The sequence below is a fragment of the Spermophilus citellus genome, assembly GCF_964194105.1.
Source record: "Spermophilus citellus genome assembly, chromosome: 2".
In the NCBI taxonomy this organism is placed as follows: Eukaryota; Metazoa; Chordata; class Mammalia; order Rodentia; family Sciuridae; genus Spermophilus; species Spermophilus citellus.
Window position 1 is genome coordinate 248,259,289 of NC_138183.1, and position 17,084 is coordinate 248,276,372.

The following is a 17,084-nucleotide window of genomic DNA, read 5'->3' on the forward strand; positions in this document are numbered from 1 at the left end:
CTAATCAAGGAGTGGGCCATGGAGTAAATGCAAGGAAGGCAACTCATAGCCTCATGCCCAGGGCTGTACCTATGGGGTAAGCAGCCTGCCATTCACATGCCTAGCTCAAGGGGAGTGGCCTGCCACTCATATGCCCTTAACGTATGCCATGTATGCAGTACTCCATGTACTTGTCCCCATATCTCCCCCTTCTGGCTTTTACATGGTTACATAAGCATCTCAAAACAAAAGAAAGAAAAATCACTATTATAAACAGTAGGGCCTTATAAGGATTAGTTGATAGGCTATAAAGTTTTTCCAATGTTTAGTCAATCCCTGGAAAAAGGAAGAGTTTGTGAAGATAGGCAACTTATTTTCATTGATTTTGAAAATCGCCTTAGTAAGGTCATACATAGTCATAAATAGTTTGAATCCCATGTACCTTTAATATACTGAGAAAAATTAGAGAAGTGTAAGGTTACATTTTCAGATACAGCATATTGGGTGACACAAATAGTATGGAATTCAAGGTCACAAGTGAGCCTTTGCAACATAAACAGAATATCTAGTTGTTTCTGGTGGAGATCTAGTTCTTGCTGAATGTCTAAAATAGTAGCTCAGGATAGTTTATTTAAGTCATTTTTAATGGCAAAAGCTTCTGCCATGGCAAGAGACAAATTGTTTACAGTCTGAGCAATCTGGATACTCTGAGTAAGTGAAGAATGGCAGTGGCTGTGGTGGCAATAGTGGCTACCAGGGCAATAATTCCAGTGATGATGAAGCTAATTGCACACCTTGTCCAGTGTTGGATCTCATTCAGAAGATTTTTCATCTCCATGTCCCATGGACTCTTCCACTCTCTGGACAGGTTCATTGGAAGCCAGATTGCTGGGGACACTCTGAGGATAAATATATGTTTAGCTTTCATATCAGGGATTAGACAATTTGTGAGCCAGCAGGATGCACAAGGGATCTCTGTATGAGTGATATTTATGCCTTCAGTATCATTGATTATCAGCATGGCAAAGGGTGGCATAACCCAAGCATGTGCATAGTGAGTATGGGTATAATTTGGCATAAAGGCAAATCCATGGTCAGGGTCTGAACTCAATATAGATTCATTCATCCAGCCAACTCCTAGCAATATTAGCATGATATTCCTCACATCATCTGATTCCCTGCCTAACATTTAGTAACAGCTTGTCCAGTGTAGCTGGTACTGCAGCAGCCATATAATTTTGGGGCACATCAGTTACTTTCCTGGGAGCTGCGACTGCCCAGGTGCAATAGATGTTCTTCCCTGGAGAAATTCCTCTTATCAAGGAGATAAGGTGTGGCAGTGACACATTGATTCCATGGGATACTATCATTATCCAAGGGGGCCTTTCCAAAAAGCATTGTTGGGCATGTTGGCGGCAAGGCTTTCTTGAATTTTCCAAGGGTAGTCTCTGGCTATAGGTAGCATTAACTAGAACTCTAACATCAGTGAGAGACAGCCCAACATATGACTTGTTATACTTATCTATAATAGTTTCATGGGCAAGAGCAAAACAGAGAGGACTGTCCTGATGATAGGTCTCATTATCAACTATGGAGAAACAAATGGGCAGAATAGGTATGGAAATGATGGTATTCCAGGGCATGGTTACCTCCTGGGTTGATAATTCAGGATCAATAAGGTTGGAATTATTGGAGAAGAGCTTGGGTAGGGCTCCTTCCCAACTGGCCACCACAAAAAGTGGTGGCTTAGTGACCAAAGCCCAATTTACCTGATGGGAGGCTTCAATGTTAGCAATGAGCATTGCACACACTAGGACCATCTTCATAGGCACAGGGATGGGGAGCAAATCTGGTGGCTTAGTCAACAAGACCTTTAAGGTCACTCCAGGGTATTTTATGTGAGGTCCATTTGCATTATTGAGTTATTTGCTTGTGAGATTTCTTCTCCAGAGTTAGTTCCTTCATCTTCTTGGTTGGTGGTTCTGGGTATTCAGAGCTTGATTTTCTGGAAGACACCCAGATGGGGTGAGGCTCCTGTTAACATATGTAAACCCTCCACCCATGATTAGGAGGGGCCTCGAACCATCCCATACATTTGTTATGGGAGCCTTCCATGAGACCATAGGTAGATGGGAGGGCCCTGTGAGGAGGGCCCAATGCTTATATGCTGCTAAATTTCTACAAAAAAGAAAGAAAATTTAAAGCAAATAAGGTTTTGTTCAAGAAATCATGAGGGGAATTGGTATAGTCCCCTCCCCCTCTATTTTGTAGTATGGTTTTTAAATTTCTTGTGTATTCTTTCTATGATGCCTTGAGCCTGAAGGTTATTGGGGATCCCAGGTAAGTGGTGTACAAGCCAATGATTGCAAACTGCTTGAAATATCCTGCTAGTATAGGCTGGCCCATTGTCAGTTTTAATAGACATGGGAACATCCACACTTCCAAGACACTTCAGTAGATGGGAGATGACTTTTTTGGTGGTTTTTCCTATGGAGACTGTGCCATTACACAGCCTGAATAGGTATCAATAATTACATGAATATTTTTTTTTCAAAAAGTGCATAAAGAGTGACATCCATTTGCCATAAGCACTAGTTTTTAACTCTTGGGAATTCACTCCAGCAGGTTGTAAAGGGTCAATGGGAAAAGGGGTGCACTTTTTTTTTCAGTCTCTGACTAGTTGTTTTCAAATCTCCTTAGTCATGCTTTTATGCAACTGCCATAGCTGAGGCCAGTAGAGAGTCTTTAGCTGCTTGTGTCCCTATATCCTGGGTGGCCAAAATCTAATCATTCAGTGTGCCATTTGTGCTGGTGCCACTGCTGCTATATGTTCCTTATTTAATCCGTCTCTGATCAATTTCTTGGCTAGGGCCACTCTTGCTCCTTCATGAGACACCTTTCTTTCTACCACCTTGTTTACTCTCTCAATAAACTGTGGCACCTCCTCAGTGGCTTTCTGCCTTAAACCCTGTATAGAAACTGTCCCTCCCCCAGCTGGTAACTTCCTCCAGGCTCTCAGAGCACAGGGCTGCAGCTGGTCAAAATATTTTGGTGGGCATATAGCCTATACCACAAGGGAACTGTAGATTCCCTCTCCTTGCAAGCATTCAGCTGGGAGGTTAACATTTGTGGTGTGGTTGCAATCCCCCTGCTGTTCTCATTCATCATAGAAGAATGAACGAAGAGAAGAAGAGAGAGAACTTAAATTACTAACATACAGGATGAAAAAGGCAATATCACAACAGATGCTACAGAAATACAGAAGACAATGAGAAATTATTTTGAAAACCTATATTCCAATAAAATAGAAGATAGTGAAGACATCAATAAATTTCTTAAGTCATATGATTTGCCCAGACTGAGTCAGGAGGATACACACAATTTGAACAGACCAATATCAATGGATGAAATTGAAGAAGAAATCAAAAGACTACCAACCAAGAAAAGCCCAGGACCGGATGGGTATACAGCGGAGTTTTACAAAACCTTTAAAGAAGAATTAATACCAATACTTTTCAAGTTATTTCAGGAAATAGAAAAAGAGGGGGCTCTGCCAAATTCATTTTATGAGGCCAACATCACCCTGATTCTGAAACCAGACAAAGACACCTCAAAGAAAGAAAACTACAGACCAATATCTCTGATGAACCTAGATGCAAAAATCCTCAATAAATTTCTGGCAAATCGGATACAAAGGCACATCAAAAAAATTGTGCACCATGATCAAGTAGGATTCATCCCTTGGATGCAAGGATGGTTCAGTATACAGAAATCAATAAATGTTATTCACCACATCAATAGACTTAACCATAAAAACCATATGATCATCTCGATAGATGCAGAAAAAGCATTCGACAAAGTACAGCATCCCATAATGTTCAAAACATTAGAAAAACTAGGGATAACAGGAACTTACCTCGACATTGTAAAAGCTATCTATGCTAAGCCTCAGACTAGCATCATTCTGAATGGAGAAAAATTGAAGGAATTCCCTCTAAAATCTGGAACAAGACAGGGATGCCCTCTATCACCACTTCTATTCAATATAGTTCTCGAAACACTGGCAAGAGCAATTAGACAGACAAAAGAAATTAAAGGCATAAAAATAGGAAAAGAAGAACTTAAATTATCACTATTTTCAGATGATATGATTCTATAACTAGAAGACCCAAAGGGTCTACAAAGAAACTACTAGAACTAATAAATGAATTCAGCAAAGTGGCAGGATATAAAATCAACACGCATAAATCAAAGGCATTCCTGCATATCAGCAACAAAATTTCTGAAACGGAAATGTGGAAAAACACTCCATTCACAATATCCTCAAAAAAAAATAAAATAATTGGGAATCAACCTAACAAAAGAGGTGAAAGATTTATACAATGAAAACTACAGAACCCTAAAAAGAGAAGTAGAAGATCTTAGAAGATGGAAAAATATACCCTGTTCATGGATAGGCAGAACTAACATCATCAAAATGGTGATATTACCCAAAGTTCTCTATAGGTTTAATGCAATACCAATCAAAATCCCAACAGAATTTCTTGTAGAAATAGATAAAGCAATCATGAAATTCATATGCAAAAATAAAAGACCCAGAATAGCAAAAGCAATTCTAAGCAGGAAGTGTGAATCAGGCAGTATAGCGATACCAGATTTCAAACTATATTACATAGCAATAGTAACAAAAACAGCGTGGTACTGGTACCAAAACAGGCGGGTGGACCAGTGGTACAGAATAGAGGACACAGAGACTAATCCACAAAGCTACAACTATCTTATATTTGATAAAGGAGCTAAAAGCATGCAATGGAGGAAGGATAGCATCTTCAACAAATGGTGGTGGGAAAACTGGAAATCCATATGCAACAAAATGAAACTGAATCCCCTCCTCTTGCCATGCACAAAAGTTAACTCAAAGTGGATCAAGGAGCTAGATATCAAATCAGAGACTCTGCGTCTGTTAGAAGAAAAAGTTGGCTCCGATCTACATATTGTGGGGTTGGGCTCCAAATTCCTTAATAGGACACCCATAGCACAAGAGTTAATAACTAGAATCAACAAATGGGACTTACTTAAACTGAAAAATTTTTTCTCAGCAAGAGAAACAATAAGAGAGGTAAATAGGGAGCCTACATCCTGGGAACAAATTTTTACTCCTCACACTTCAGATAGAGCCCTAATATCCAGAGTATACAAAGAACTCAAAAAATTAGACAATAAGATAACAAATTACCCAATCAACAAATGGGCCAAGGACCTGAACAGACACTTCTCAGAGGAGGACATACAATCAATCAACAAGTACATGAAAAAATGCTCACCATCTCTACAAATCAGAGAAATGCAAATCAAAACCTCCCTAAGATACCATCTCACTCCAGTAAGATTGGCAGCCATTATGAAGTCAAACAACAACAAGTGCTGGTGAGGATGTGGGGAAAAGGGTACTCTTGTACATTGCTGGTGGGACTGCAAACTGGTGCAGCCAATTTGGAAAGCAGTATGTAGATTCCTGAGGAAGCTAGGAATGGAACCACCATTTGACCCAGCTATTGCCCTTCTCGGACTATTCCCCGAAGACCTTAAAGAGCATACTACAGGGATACTACCACATCGATGTTCATAGCATCACAATGCACAATTGCTAGACTGTGGAACCAACCCAGATGCCCTTCAATAGATGAATGCATAAAAAGATGTGGTATTTATACACCATGGAGTATTATGCAGCACTAAAAAATGACAAAATCATGGAATTTGCAGGGAAATGGATGGCACTAGAGCAGATTATGCTTAGTGAAGCTAGCCAATCCCTAAAAAACAAATACCAAATGTCTTCTTTGATATAATGAGAGCAACTAAGAACAGAGCAGGGAGGAAGAGCAGGAAGAAAAGATTAACATTAAACAGAGACATGAGGTGGGAGGGAAAGGGAGAGAGAAAAGGGAAATTGCATGGAAATGGAGGGAGACCCTCATTGTTATACAAAATTACATATAAGAGGTTGTGAGGGGAATGTGAAAATAAACAAGGAGAGAAATGAATTACAGTAGATGGGGTAGAGAGAGAAGATGGGAGGGGAGGGGAAGGGGGGATAGTAGAGGATAGGAAAGGTAGCAGAATACAACAGTTACTAATACGGCATTATGGAAAAATGTGGATGTGTAACCGATGTGATTCTGCAATCTGTATGCGGGGTAAAAATGGGAGTTCATAACCCACTTGAATCTAATGTATGAAATATGATATGTCAAGAGCTTTGTAATGTTTTGAACAACCAATAAAAATAAATAAATAAATACATAATAAAGAATTATAATGCATTTCACTGTCATATATAAAAAATCAGCATATGATAGCAATATATATGTTCATAACAGTTCAATTCACAATAATTCAGCTATAGAACAACCCTAGGTTCCCTTTAACAGATGAATACATTTTAAAATGTGGTATATATACAATGGAATAGTACTCTTCCATAAAAAAGAATAAAATTATGGAATTTGCTTGGAAATGGATGGAACTGGAGATTATCATGCTAAGTGAAACAAGCCATTCCCAAAATCCAAAGGCTGAACATTCTCTCCAATATGTGGATGCTGGCTCGCAATAGGAAGGGGTTGGGTGGAGAAAGGAGGAATTAGGAATTACTAGATTGGACAAGGGAGAGTGGGAGCAGTGGAGGAGGAATGAGAATGCAAAGTGAATAGAATGAATCAGACATAACTTTCTTTTGTTCAATAATGAATACACAACTAGTGTAACTCCACATCATGTACAACCACAAAAATAGGAAGTTGTACTCCATGTATGTATGATATGTCAAAATACATTCTACTGTTATGTATGACTAAAAAGAAAAAATAAAAAACAATACAAATTTGGTAGGTTGTCTGTGTCTATAAATCTTCCCTTTTCTTCTAGGTTTGCCATCATATTGGAACAAAAGTTTGCAAATGATTCTATGATCTGTAATGATCCTCAGAAATGTCTGTGATGCTATCTTTTACTTATTGGTCTCTCATAAGCCTTGCAGGGTGTTTTGTTTGTTTGTTTGTTTGTTTGTTTTCCCCCCATTCCTTTCCAGGCATCGCTCTTTAAGTGGTTCTGTTCAAAAGATTTGTCTTCAAGTTACGTGTTACACTTGATCTCCTTTTTATCTCTCCATCATTTTATTACTTGTGCTTATTAAGCTCTTCAGCTAGATTTCTGTTTAGTTCACTTTCATGATCTCTGCCTCTTTGGTGAGTTTTCATTTATACCAAGAATAGTCTTTAAATTTTTAATGTGTTGTCTGTCTTATTCACTTATATGTCATTAAGTTTCTTTAAAAAACCTGTATTTTGGCAGAGGCCGGTGAGGCACCTGCGGATGCCCCAGGGGTTGTGGGACTGCGGAGCCCGCTTGCACGTGGAGGCCCCATCGGACAGCGGGCGCGAGAGGACCGGGACCTTGCGCATCCCTCCCGCGGGCCACGGAGCCGGGGAGGCCATGGCCACAGGCACCCAGCACCCAGCAGAAGGAGAACACGCTGCTTCCCCTCTTCGCTGGCGGGTGAGCCTAAGGCCCAGCCCCAGCTCCCCGCCTCTAGGACCCCCATGGGGCCTTCTCCGTGGGCTCCGCACGGGACGGGGGGGAGGGGCCGGGGCCTCTTCCCCCACTCCCCACTCGCCCTGGGATGCCAGGCATTTTCTCCTTAACAATTAGTGGCTGGTGTGGGGGCACAGTTGGTGCTATTTTCACTTGCCCACTAGAAGTCATTAAGACCAGGCTACAGTCTTTAAGACTTGCTCTCTGGACATCTGTTATCCTCAGGTTCATCTGGGGACCATTAATGGAGCTGTAATGGTGAGACTGACTTGGTGACACCTGGACTCCTACAGGTTCTGAAGTGGATCCTGGAGAAGGAAGGACCAAAGTCACTCTTTAGAGGCTTGGGTCCAAATTTGGTTGGAGTGGCACCATCAAGGGCTGTGTACTTTCCATGTTACTCCAAAGAGCAATTTAATGACATTTTCGTGCCTAATAGCAATATTGTGCATATTTTCTCAGCTGGTTCTGCAGCTTTTGTCACAAATTCCTTAATGAATCCTATATAGATGGTTAAAACTCGGATACAGCTAGAGGGAAAAATAAGGGGCTCCAAGAAGATGAACACACTCCAGTGCACTGGATATGTTTACCAGACAGAGGGCATCCATGGCTTCTATAGAGGACTAACTGCCTCATATGCTGGAACCTCAGGAACTATCATCTGTTTTGCTATTTATGAAAGTTTAAAGAAGTATCTGAAAGAAGATCCATTAGCCTCTTCCACAAGTGGAACTGAGAAAAATTCCACAAGTTTTTTTGGACTCATGGCAGCTGCTGCTCTTTCTAAGGGATGTGCCTCCTGCATTGCTTATCCACACCAGGTCATTAGAACTCGGCTCCAGGAGGAGGGCACCAAGTACAAGTCCTTCATCCAGACAGCTGCCTGGTGTTCTGGGAGGAAGGCTACCTCATCTTCTATAGAGGACTCTCAGCCCAGCTCATCATGAAGTGGCACCCCCTTTCTCCACAGAAAAGCCCTCTTCACCATGGCTGATTTTAAGACTGTCAGCAAAAGAGTCCAATGTAGACAAACTTCCTATTTTCATGTCACCCTATTTACTTGGCCACTGGCCGAGAAGATACCAGCACTCCAGGTGCTGGACTCCCCCTTACTGGTTTTTCACAAACATATCCAGTATAGTACCTTGAAGAAATGTGCAAACAAGGCCTCTGGCCTTGAGCTGGGCTTCACAGAGATGTCTACATTTTTAAGATAAGTTACAATTGGGCTCCATGGTGACAGCTGGCAGGGGGAGGAAAGAGAGGGGAGAAGAAGCTCTCCTCTTCTCAGATGTTGTCCTTGAAGAGTTAACTTGCCCAGAACAGTGAAAGAAAAAGCTGCTTCTATGTGAATTTCTGCAGACTGTGAACTTCTGAGCCCCTCCCCTTACATGCTGGGTATAAAACTCTGAAACTCCCTGAACTCGGGGTTAAGGGGATTGATTGATTACAGCAAAAGCTGTGCCCTCTGAACCTGGCTGCAGCCAAATAAAACTGTTTCTTGCTGTCTTCAGTGCCTTGCTTCATTTGTCCCTACAATATTTTTGGCGTCTCAGATGGGACAGAGGAGGTAAGGAAGGCTATTCTGCCTCTCTTGTCTCCGGGGACCGGCTTCCCTTGTGTGGTGGGAGAACAGCGGTTCCCTTGGTGCACCCAGGCCACTCTTGGCCTGAAGGGTGATTGACTCACCCAGCGCCCTGGGGCTGCCACCTCAGAGCACAACAGAACCCAAAGGCATGAGGAATCAGAATTAGGGTTTTGGAGCATGGCCCGGCTGAACAGGTAGGACCCAGGTCCATTTGGTTTTGCAGCCCACCTGACTTCCCCTTTGAGGCCTAAGTGGATGGAAGAGAGGCTTGATCAACCTCCGTTGGGTCCTGAGTACCCTCCAAAGTGGTTGGAGCTGAAACAAAGAGTCGCCTGAGTAGCCCCTGATCAGGGTCAGTGAGCAGAGGGGAAACCGTGGTGCCCTTTTAGTTTGGTTTGGAATTGTTGGAATTGGGGTGTATAGAAATTTTGTTCTGTCCATGTCTGTGTGAAAGTGTGTGAATGAGATGGACAAAGGGAAGGGTTCAGACCCAACCCGAGGGCCGAAGCAAATGCAGAGTCCTGATCTGCGGTTCTGAGGCACCTCATACAGTCTATGGCAGAATTTCACCAACCAATGTCTAGGTGAAAGCTCCAGGTCAGGGGTTGATACTGACCCACAAGGCTAAGAGTGCCCTAAGTCCCTATGAGGGGAGCGGCCAGAGATGGACAAAGCGAGTCTTGTCCTAGGTGTGTTTTGTTCTAACTGTGTGACACTGATATAGGGTGGAACATGGGAGGCACACTAAGGAAACTGAGCCTTCTGAAATGTGTGTTAGAAACCTTTAGGACAGTTTTCCTGGTAACTGTGGGGTGAGACTCACTCCACAAATGTTGCAGTGGCTCACCCAAGATGTGGGCTGGCCACCAGAAGGATCTTTAGATGAGAGAGTCATTGCCGAGGTCCATCTGATTGTTGTTGGAACCCTTGAACCAATTCTCTTATATTGATTGCTGGCAAGAGATTGTACAGAAACAGCCCCCTTGGTTGAGAGCCTGTCTAGATGGACAGTCCAAGCTGATGTTAGCCAGGTGCATAGTGGTCTCTAAGACCCAGCGGAAAGCAGCTAAACAGAAAACCTGACTAGGAAGGACAGGAAAGGAAACAGTTTTCTCCTGAGCCAGAAGAGGACCCAGGACCTTATGTGCCACTCTACCCAAGTTTGCCAAGACCACAGGGACAACAGGCTGTCCCCTAGCCCCCTTGTCCTCAGGGGCAACAAGTGATGGCCCCCCAATACTAGCTATTCCATCCTCTGTGATGTCCTCAGAGCCAAAGGCTTCCTAGAACCAAAGACTCTTTCACTTCCCAAGATTAAGGTGGGTGATTTGTCCCAAGACTAGAGCCACAACTCAGATGAGAACTCTCCAGATGCCCCTGCAAGGGACTAAAGGACCTGCCCATATTGACCAGAGGAAAACATCTGAGAGAGACAAGTCAGTTTTGTGTGCCAGCCTTTCACCACAATTGAGCTCATAAGCTGGAAAAATCATACTCCCTCCTACATGGAGAAACCCTGGGCCATGACTGATCTGGTGCAGCCCATTATCCAGACCTAGGATGGGCCCCAACAAAGAAGAAGTTCTAAAGATAAAGAGATGTCAAGAAGCCCTTAGAGAAAGTCTAAAAGAATAGAAAAAAAAGAGAGAGAAAAAAACACACTGTCTGTGCCCAAGAGTTAGAAGGAATCAGAGCCAGCCCTGAGCCCTAGCCTAAGCTGAGTGCATCTGCAGACAAACAGAGCTGAGATAAGCCTCCTGCTGCTTCAGCATCTCCCTCTCACACCCTCCATAGCTCTGAACATTTCTCTCAGCCCCACATCTGCCTAAGGCCCCTCTGCCCTATGAAACTGGCAGCAATGAGCAAAAGAGATGTGCCCAACTGACTCAGAGCTAAATGTCCAGGCCAACACCACTGCCACCCTTCTCCCTGCCCAGAGGTGCCTGGGAGAGGAGGGGCACCATACAAACATTGCAGCCATAGTGCAAGTTAGTCAGTGAAGAAATGCACAGGTGCAAGCAACAGGTGATCAATGCAGCCTTTGTGGGACAGGCTCAGAAAGCCATTTGCCAAAAATTACAATCCTAGAGGACTTTACTGAGAAGTGTACCCTGAGCTGATTAAGGTGGCCACCACTGTTTTCATCAATCGAAACCCAGAGACTCAAAGACAGGCAGACCAGAAAGATAAAGAGGAGGATGGATCTCCTTACAAACCCAAAGGTCACTCACTAGAACAAAGCCAATGGTCCAAATGTTTATAAGGAAAAAAAGCACGGCAAGACAAAAGGGGAAGCCTCCAGTGGCCCCGGCAGACAAGTACCCACTGCCATGCTCAAATGCTAAGCCTTGAACAGAGAAGGAATGAATGTTTGGGCCCCAGCCCCTTCTTTCAGTTTCTTCCCACTTGCTCGGAAGTCTGTGATTGATGAATATGGCAGGGGTCCCATAGACACACACAACTGCATCTGATGCACAGGACCCAGCACCTCAGGAGGGCTCAGCTGCTGCAATCCCCCAAATGAACCAGGAATATGTTCATGTTAACAGCCAATAGTGGGCCATAGGATGCTCACTCCAAAAGGACATGCCACCCTGGCTCCAAGCCACACGCTGTGAGCCACCAACAGGAAGGGCCACAGAGCCCCATGCACCCAGGCTTACTGAACAAAAACACAAGTGGGGCAGTCACTATATACAATCAGAGCAGGCTCCCACCTGGCAGGAGGATAAAGCCATGCAAACAAAGAGAAACACCTAGGTAGGCACAAACAATGTGGCTGCCACAATGGGACCCGCATGGGACCACACCGCTGCCCTCCAACCTTGGCAGATGACCCACAGCGAGATTGACATAGGTGCCTTTTATACAAATAATGTCTCATGTCATCAGTCTCTGCTAGGATTTACATTAGATTTAAGAGTTGGAGAATCCTAACAGCCAAGATCCTGCACTAGGAGATAACAAAAAAAAAAAAATCCTGCATTTAAAGCGCCTGAGGCTCTATGTATGCCTCCCTTCCCTAAATGACAGTTCCTCCCAAGGACTTCAATACACCATCCTTGGGACAGCACTGGACTCTGACTTAAAAGCCCATATCTATCAAGACAAAAGGTCAAATACCTTGGTTACCATCTTACTTAACAACAGAACAGAACAACTGGGCCTCAAAGAAAAAAAAAAAAAAAAAAGGAGATCTGCTCAATTCCAGTCCCTTCAACCTGCCATCACATTAGAGAATTCTTGGGGGCTACTGGGTTCAGCCATATATGGATCCCTAACTTTTTGTTCATGGAAAAACCCCTTAAGGAAGCCACAAAGGGGGGAGAATGAGATCCTCTGATTTGGGGGCCAACTAAGCAAAAGGCCTTTGAGGACATTCAACAAGCACTCACCAGTGCACCTGGATTAGGGCTCCATGACCTCACAAAGCCTTTCTTTCTGTATGTCCATGATCAGTCTGGAGTGGCTGTGAGAGTTTTGACTCAGATGCTGGAGACATGGCACCATCCAGTGGCCTATTTGTCCAAACAGCTGGACTCTGTAACCCAAGGCTGGCCACCTTGTTTACGGGCCCTTGCAGCCACAGCTCTTCTGGTGTTGGAAGCTGATAAACTGGCCATGGGACAAGAATTGGTTATCAGAGTTCCTCATTCAATTTTGACATTGGTAAAGTATAAAGGACATTATTGGTTGACTAATGAAAGATTGATCAAATATCAGGGCATGTTATGTGAAAACCCATGTATCTGCATTGAGGTCCTCAGAACTCTAAACTCAGCAACTTTGCTGCCCATTTGGACCTAAAAAACCTGATCACAAATGTGTTGAGGTCATGGGTGAAGTGTTCTCCAGCAGACCAGACCTCTCAAGGACACTGATACAAACTGCTTCACAGATGGAAGCAGTTTTATAAAAGATGAGGTATGTTTTGCTGGATATGCATGGACTCCATTGTCAAGGCAGAACCTCTGCCTCAGGGAACTTCAGCACGAAAAATAAAACTTATTGCTTTGATTCGAGCACCTCAGTTGACAGCAGGAATCTGTGTGGATATTTACATAGACTCAAAATATAGGTTAACTACTCTTCTTGTTCATATGGCCTTATGTAGGCTAATTAACTCAGGAGAGAAAAGAAAAGGGACATGATGTATGGGCAAGAAATTCTTAAACTTTTGGATGCACTGTGGGCTCCCAAGAAGGCTGTGATTATATGTTGCCAAGGTCATCGGAAGGGAAACACTATGGATTCTGAGGGCAACCAGAGAGCTGACAGAGAGGCCAGGTTAGTTGTCTGCAAGAAATGGAAAGAAAATCCAGTCCCAGGTTTAAATGCTGTCCTTCTGCCTGGCTGACTAGCTAACAGAATGGGAACCAACATATTCCCAACATGAAAGTAAGTGATTTAAGATTGAAAAAGAAAATTTTCTCCCAGGAGGATGGTGGAGATGTTCTGATGGCTGGAATAGCCATCCTGGAGATTCTAGCCCCAGCTTTTATCAGACAGTTCTGCAGGAATACATTGGACATACAGAACTTGAGACAGTTCTGAGTTGACATTTTTATGTCCCCCAGCTCACAAGCAAAACCTGGATGATCTACAAACAATGTGAGGTTTGTACTCACAACAATCCTTGTCAGGGGCCAGAGCTCCCACCAGGAATCCAAACTATAGGAGGAACACCTTTTGAAGACTTGGAAGTAAACTTCACTGAACTACCACGCTCACGGGGCTATAAATAACTTTTGGTTTTTATGTGTTCATATTCTGATAGGTGGAAGCCTTTCCCACCTGCACTGAAAAGGCTAGGGAGATACTAGGATGCTTCTCTGGGAAATTATTCCCAGATTTGGTGCCCCAATAACTATTGGCTCAGAAAATGAGCCAGCTTTTGGGCAGAGGTGATATGATTACTGACAAGAGTTTAAACATCAGCTGGAAGTTACATACTGTCTATAGGCTGCAGAGTTCTGGTAAAGTTAAAATGATGAACAGGACTTTAAGACTCAATTGGGTAAGCTGTGTCAGGAGACTCAGTTATATTGTGATGAACTTCTCCCTATTATACTGCTGAGGATTAGATCCACTAGGAGGATTGGATTCTTTTCTTTTGAAATAATATATGGGAGCCCCCCCTCTTATTAGGAGACTACAGGGAGACTTAAGAGAGGTAGGGAAATTAACCCTGAGATGACAGCTTCAGGCCTTAGGGAAAACTTTACAGGTTCTCAACCAATGGGTTAGAGAAAGATTGCCACTAAATTTGACCACAGGTGCACACTCCTTCAAGCCTGGAGATTGAATCTGGGTCAAAGAATGAAATATTCAACCCCTGAACTTGTTTGGAAGGGCCCTTTCACTGTTATTTTATCCACCCCAACTGCAGTCAAGTTTGCAGAGAGACAGAGAGGTCCCTGGATTCACTACATCAGACTCATGACTTCAGCTGCGGACAGGGCATGCTCTCCAGATGTTGCTACGCCCTTGAAGCTGACCATTCAAAAGAAAAAGGAGCACCAGAGAAGCTTGAGGATCAGAAGGACAACAGCCCTGCTCCAGTCACTCTGGAAGCTGACTGGTCTATGCAGGGCTGAAGCTTGAGGAGACTACGGCCCTGTTTCAGCCATACAGGAAGGACTGACTGGCCAATCAATGCACAGTGAAAGATAAACTTCCCACAGGCCTAATAAACTCTTTTAACTTCTAAGATAGTTCTTGTACTATAATGTATTTCCACCCTTTGCTTCTAGATATATACATAATTCTCTGTTTGGTTTTTGCTACTGGTTTGATAACAGTAACATCTACTGACTGGACTCTGGGTAACAACATTTCACTTATACTTTTTTATCTTGCTTATATAAGTTTTCTAGAATTTGTTTGGTGTTATTAGTTTGGTTTGTTAATTCATGCTGTTTAACCTATGCTAACCAAAATGTAAGTGTATTATTTAGTTTGGTTTCCTTTGATAACCTTAAGGGATTCTGCCCTACTCCTATTCCAACCATAGAGATCATGTGAACCATGTGTCAAGAAATCCACTAAAACCAAGAGGTGGTAAAACATATATTTAGGGCCTGTCCCACCAGAGTAATGCTATAGATGAATGGCTGTTTGGAAAGGAAAAAGAGGTCCATTGGAAAGAAACTTGATTTAGGAGGTCACCAATCTTGGGATGAAGGTAACAGGCAACCCCAGAGGATTATTGCCACTTATGCTCCAGCTACCTGGGCACAAAATGACAGTTGGAGCTATAGAACTCCTATTTACATGTTAAATAGAATTATTCACTTACAAGCTGTACTAGAAATTATTATTAATCCCACTGCCACAGCCTTTGACCTCCTAGCCACACAACAGACCAGATGCGAGTGGCTAACTATCAAAACTGCTTGGCATTAGATTACCTACTGGCTGAGGAAAAAGAAATATGTGGAGAGTTCAAAAGCTCAGATTGTTGCATACAAATGGATGACAATAGACAAACAGTTACGAATATAGCCAACAACACAAGAGAATTAGCACATGTGCTAGTTCATACCTAGAAGGGAATTAAAGTTTAGGTCCCAAACATGATTTTGGGAAATGGTTTTCAATTCTTGGTAGATTTAAAAGCTTAACAAGTGTAGTGTGTATTCTGCTGTTAACCTGTTCATTGCTCCCATGTTTGGCTCCACTGTGCATTAAAACTATTGGGTCCACTAAAGCAGTTGCTGTTGAAAGGATGACAACAACTAAGGTTTTGACATTGTATAAGGTTTTAAGCCAATATAATGGTAATGATGCTCTTAAATTTAAAGGATTAAATTGTGGGGAGCATCATTAAAGGGGGGAATTGAAGTGACACCGCCTTTCTCCACAGAAAAGCCCTTTTCACCATGGCTGATTTTAGGACTGTCAGCAAAAGAGTCTCTGAGAAAGAGTCCAATGTAGATACACTTCCTATTTTGGTGTCACCCTGTTTACTTGGCCACTGGCCGAGAAGATACCAGCACTCCAGGTGCTGGACTCCCCCTTACTGGTTTTTCACAAACATATCCAGTATAGTGCCTTGAAGAAATGTGCAAACAAGGCCTCTGGCCTTGAGCTGGGCTTCACAGAGATGGTCTACATTTTTAAGATAAGTTACAATTGGGCTCCATGGTAACAGCTGGTGGGGGAGAAAAGAAAGGGGAGAAGAAGCTCCTCTCCCCTTCTCAGGTGTTGTCCTTGAAGAGTTAATTTGCCCAGAACAGTGGGAAAAAGAGCTGCTTTTGTGTGAATTTCTGCAGACTGTGAACTTCTGAGCCCCTCCCCCTTACACACTGGGTATAAAACTCTGAAACTCCCTGAACTCGGGGTTAAGGGGATTGATTGATTACAGCAAAAGCTGTGCCCTCTGAACCTGGCTGCAGCCAAATAAAACTGTTTCCTGCTATCTTCAGTGCCTTGCCTCATTTGTCCCTACAACAATCAGGCAGATCCCAAATACTGCCATCCTGTTTTCCACCTATGAGTTAATTGTGTACCTGCTGGAGGACCATATGCAGTAGCAGGCCACACACTGTGCTCTAAGAGAATAAAACTGAGAAACTAGAGATTTTTTTTTCCATTGATGTTTAGAGTGTCTGATACCAAAATAGGAAAGGCCATAGAGCATCTGGCTCCTGTCACCTGCTGGACATTTCCTTTTGGATTCATGCTTTCTGGAAGGTTTAAATTTATTAATGTTAATAGTTAATTATATTTTTTAACTTAAGAGGATTCAGGTTTAAGAGGCAACTAAATTAAATCATGCTATTTAATTTTAAAAAAAAAATATCTTTTTTAGAAAGTTCATTAATTAAGAAAAGAAAAAGAAAAAATACTGATTTTCTTTTCCTTGGCATCTGTTCTGGAGAATTGTTGTATTCCTTTGGAAGCATCAGGATATCGT

The 17,084-nt window shown here is 42.8% G+C and overlaps 1 pseudogene across 1 annotated transcript; it reads left to right on the top strand.

Moving 5' to 3' along the window:
* Positions 1 to 2,251: 2,251 nt before the first annotated feature.
* LOC308641912 (solute carrier family 25 member 33-like) lies at positions 2,252 to 16,772 on the top strand (annotated as a pseudogene). Its single transcript has 4 exons — positions 2,252 to 2,319; positions 7,366 to 7,539; positions 7,693 to 8,526; positions 16,626 to 16,772. The product of its transcript is annotated as a solute carrier family 25 member 33-like (transcript).
* The last annotated feature ends 312 nt before the right edge of the window (positions 16,773 to 17,084 follow it).